The sequence below is a fragment of the Schistocerca serialis genome, chromosome 10, assembly GCF_023864345.2.
Source record: "Schistocerca serialis cubense isolate TAMUIC-IGC-003099 chromosome 10, iqSchSeri2.2, whole genome shotgun sequence".
NCBI classification, from domain to species: Eukaryota; Metazoa; Arthropoda; class Insecta; order Orthoptera; family Acrididae; genus Schistocerca; species Schistocerca serialis.
Window position 1 is genome coordinate 203,847,119 of NC_064647.1, and position 5,158 is coordinate 203,852,276.

At 41.7% G+C, this 5,158-nt stretch overlaps 1 non-coding gene across 1 annotated transcript; it reads right to left on the minus strand.

Moving 5' to 3' along the window:
• Window positions 1–773: 773 nt before the first annotated feature.
• Trnas-cga (transfer RNA serine (anticodon CGA)) lies at window positions 774–848 on the minus strand. Its single transcript has one exon. It is a non-coding gene; the product is annotated as a tRNA-Ser (tRNA).
• Between the last annotated feature and the right edge of the window lie 4,310 nt (window positions 849–5,158).

Below are 5,158 nucleotides of genomic sequence, written 5' to 3' on the forward strand. Positions count from 1 at the left end.
TACATTTTATATCCTCTCTACTTCGACCATCATCAGTTATTTCGCTCCCCAAATGTAAGGGGTAAGACTGGAAAATTAAAGAGACCTTTGGAGAAAAGAGAACCACATGTATGAATACCTAGAGCTCAGATGGAAAACCAGTTACAAGCAAAGAAGGGAAAGCATAGTGGTGGAAGGAGTATATAGAGGGCTATATAAGGGCGATGTGCTTGAGGGTAATATTATGGAAATGGAAGGGGATGTAGAGGAAGATGAAATTGTAGCTATGAAACTGCGTGAAGAGTTTGACAGAGCATTGAAAGATGTAAGTCAAAACAAGGCCACGGGAGTAGACAACATTTCATTAGAAATACTTATAGCTTTGCGAGAGCCAGACATGACATGACAAAACTCTTCCATCTGATGAGGCAGGTGAAATACCTTCAGACTTCAAGAACAATATAATTATTCCAATTCCAAAAAAACTATCAGTTTCATAAGCCATGGTAGCAAAATACTAACATGAATTCTTCGCAAACGAATAGAAAAACTGGTAGAAGCCGGCCTCAGGGAAGATCAGTTTAGGTTCTGTAGAAATTTTGGAACACATAGGGCAGTACTGACCGCACGACTTATCTTAGATGATAGGTTAAGGAAAGGCATTTGTAGACTTAGAGAAAGATTGTGGCAATGTTGACTGGAATATGCCCTTTCAAATTCTGAAGGTGGCAGGTGAAACATACAGGGAGCGAAAGGCTACTTTCAATTTGAAACTTCTTGGTAGATTAAAACTGTGTGTCGGACCGAGACTCGAACTCGGGACCTTTGCCTTTCGCGGGCAAATGCTCTACCAACTGAGCTACCCGAGCACGACTCACGCCCCGTCCTCACAGCTTTAGTTCTGCCAGTACCTCAGTCTCCTACCTTCCAAACTTAACAGAAGCTCTCCTGCGAACCTTGCAGAACTAGCACTCCTGAAAGAAAGGATATAGCGGAGACATGGCTTAGCCACAGCCTGGGGGATGTTTCCAGAATGAAATTTTCACTCTACAGCGGAGTGTGCGCTGATATGGAACTTCCTGGCAGATTAAAACTGTGTGCCGCACCGAGACTCGAACTCGGGACCTTTGCCTATCGCGGGCAAGTGCTCTACCAACTGAGCTACCCAAGTACGACTCACGCCCTGTCCTCACAGCTTTACTTCTGCCAGTACCTCGTCTCCTACCTTCCAAACTTAACTAGAAACAACCCCCAGGCTGTGGCTAAGCCATGTCTCCGCTATATCCTTTCTTTCACGAGTGCTAGTTCTGCAAGGTTCGCAGGAGAGCTTCTGCTAAGTTTGGAAGGTAGGAGACGAGGTACTGGCAGAAGTAAAGCTGTGAGGACAGGGCGTGAGTCGTGCTCGGGTAGCTCAATTGGTAGAGCACTTGCCCGCGAAAGGCAAAGGTCCCGAGTTCGAGTCTCGGTCCGGCACACAGTTTTAATCTGCCAGGAAGTCTCATATCAGCGCACACTCCGCTGTAGAGTGAAAATTTCATTCTAGATACTTTCAATTTGTACGGAAACCAGATGGCAGTTATAAGAGTCGAGGGGTGTGAAAGGTAAGTAGTGGCTGAGAAAGGAGTGAGACAGGATTGTAGCCTATACCCGATGTTATTCAATTTCTATATTGAGCAAGCAGTAAAGGAAATAAAAGGAAAATTTGAAGTAGGAATTAAAGTCCATGGAGAAGAAATAAAAACTTTGAGGTTTACTGATGACATTGTAATTCTGTCAGAGACAGCAAAGGAGCTGGAAGAGCAGTTGAATGGAATGGACAATGTCTTGAAAGGAGGCTATAAGATGAACATCAACAAAAGCAAAACGAGGATAATGAAATGTAATCGACTTAAATCAGGTGATGCCAAAGGAATTACATTAGGAAATGAGACACTCAATGTAGTAAATGACTTTTACTATTTGGGGAGCAAAATAACTGATGATAATCGAAGTAGAGAGGATATGAAGTGTAGACTGGCTATGGCATGGGAAGCGTTTCTGAAGAAGAGAAATTTGTTAACATCGAGTATAGATTTAAGTGTTAGGAATTCTTTTCTGAAAGTATTTGTACGAAGTGTAGCCGTGTATGAAAGTGAAACATGGGCGATAAACAGTGTAGACAAGAACACAATAGAAGCTTTTGAAATGTGATGTTACAGAAGAATGCTGAAGCTTAGAGGGGTAGATCATGTAACTAATGAGGAGGTACTGAATAGAATTGGGGAGAAGAGGAATTTGTGTCACAACTTGACTAGAAGAAGGGATCGGTTGGTAGGACACATCAAGGGATCACTGGTTCAGTACTGGAGGAAAGCGAGGAGGGTAAAAATCGTAGAGGGGGACCAAGAGATGAATACACTAAGCAGATTCAGAAGGATATAGTTTGCAGCACTGCACAGGATAGAGTAGCATGAAGAGCTGCATCAAACCAATATTTGGACTGAAGACCACAACAACAATAACAAAATCTACTGGCTGTATGAGATTTCGCCTATCATGCAGCACACATTAGGTTGTGGGATCAGGCAGCATGTGACTGTGTCCACTTCCAGAGACATTAGCACATATGTCTAAAATTATACCACATGTGCTTGAGAAGGATTAGAGGCACATTATCTGGACAGAGTTGCATAATATATAGCTATCAAAGTGTGAGTAGGGTGAAACCAGTAAAAAAAAGGTACACAGAATGTAAGGTAACAGTCCATTTATTCCTCGTCCAACTTTAAAGTAATTTTACATTTTGGTAAATAGACAGAACACTATTTTGCCATTTCTTTTTCTTCTTGAATCAATGGAGAGCAGGACACTCGTAGAATTCCAGGTCTTGCATAGCTGCATACTTGTGGATTCCACACATCCTTTGATGTAGATGATGGTATCTGTGTAGTTAAGTAATTGAAACGATGTCACCATATCTTTATAGTGTGTACCAGCATTGTCCTAGGGAATTCCATGGGAGGCACGTGTTAAACATTTTGCATTCCTCCATGTTTTAGCACACTTCACATCCATGAAAGGCTTCGGTGATGCTATGCTTGCTGAGAACATCTCTTTTACGTCAGCATCTTCTCTGAATGTTGTGAATGCAATATCTTTAAATACAAACCATCTGTTTTCATTATCATAGAAACCTTGAACATCTGCAATAATGATCACAGTCTGAGAAGCCATTCTGCAATGCTCTGAGTATGGCATAACACAACACCTGTTCATTTATATGGCTCGCTGCACAACACTATTGAGTAGACAATAGTTAAACACATGGTCAAGTAGAACTAGAGCATATGCTGCAGTGTGGTCTGGGAACTTCTCTGAAGATTCAAATTCAATTTGTATATCTATCAGTCTTGATTGAACTACTTCATTCTGTTTTATGCTATCTGTTACAATGATTGGTGCTGGCTCATTGAAATTTCAGGGACTGAGAAGACCTCCATACAACCTTCCTCTTCAGCACAGTCATTATAAAAAGCACAGAACTTCGCATACATGTCAAACGCTAGACTCTATACATTTTCATCCAACTTTAGCAATGAAGTGTCATAAAAATAGGATTCTGAATTCAAGTAGACTCTGGCATCAGTTAACCTGCAATTGTCAAGTGCAGTGGAATAATTTACCCTCTTACTGATCATTATACTGCTGTATTCTTGACATATAATTCGCTCATCATACTCTACAGGGACTATATACTGAGAGACATCATTGCAGGGTTTCAGGACCAATGATTTCAGAAACTCACAGTTCGCATGTGTTGTCACCTTATGGTCCTACTATGAACTGCAATGCCGTAGTTTGTGTGTGGTAGTTTTGTACCTTATGCTCATTCGGTCTTAGATGCAGTCGCACAATGATATCTTCACCACCAAAGTTAAGAAGTTGATTACTCAAGTCCACAATACGCAGCTCCAGAAAATCCAATGTCAGAACTGTGGCTGGGAGGTATACAGCATTGGTGAGAGTCTCGAAAATCTTATTCTCCGATCCAGCTGACGGGAAGAATCCATAAACTGATGACTAAATCAATCGTTGAGATAGGAGTTCATTGCAATGTTACACTTGACACAGGTCGTACTGACGGGGAGTTTATGCTAGTCATCCAGTTGTGTCTTTCTCGTTAAAGTCAATCATTGCATTCACAGTCCTTATGCCGGATTTAAGTGTATTGGTGTTTGAATGTAGCTCAATCGCTTTTCCAGATTGCTCCAGAATATCGTTTAAATCTTCAGTATCATATGCACTGGGTTCTATTTCCACAATTTCTTTTTTATCATTAATTTCCAGATGCAGTTTGTTAGTTTCTGTGCTGTTGGGGATGCTGTTGTATGTCTCCAGCACAATCAGCGAAATACTCCGTTCTCCAATATTTAAATCAATCGATGGAAAGTAATTCGCACGTAATACTGACGATAGTTCTTTTAAAGTCAAAGTATACGGGACTGCATCCGAATCTCAACTGATGAATGGATCCTTTTTTCGTAAACTAGTAGGTGACCTCACAGGTGAGTATTACAATCTCGGTAGCGTTGAAATTTGTAGGATACTTGTCTTCTGCTGTTTAATTTTCTGGCGGAGGGATATCACTGCTTTCACTGAACGTCACGTATATCACACCATCGACACCTTGTAATATCTGCTGCAATAGTTGGTATTTGGGATGAAACAGCGTTTTTGAGAACACACATACATGTTCAAAGTGGGCGCCTTCTGGGTGTGTTAGCAATGACATGAGTACATTTGTCTTTTTGCAATTGAATGGGCCCACAGTCACCGCTCACATATTATCAGGAAGGAGCATCCCATTCTTCTTCTTCTTCTTCTTCTTCTTCTGGTCTTCCACACAATCGCTGGACCCATCGCATACAACAAAGTCCCTGTGACAAGGATGCTTCCCCCATCCTGCCATGATACTGGCTACATCAGGTATTGCAGTGCGTTGTGCTTCTATAGAAGGGAAACACTTGCAATCATAATGAAACATGTAGCCATTATACGAGGTGTGGCTGGAAAAAAACCGGACTAGTACTGGTGAAACAATAAAACGAATGCAATAAGGCTGAAAGTCGCGTGGCCTGTCACGTGACTCTCGCTCCGCCTACTGCTCGAGTTTCATCTGCCTCCTGCACTCAGTCTGCCC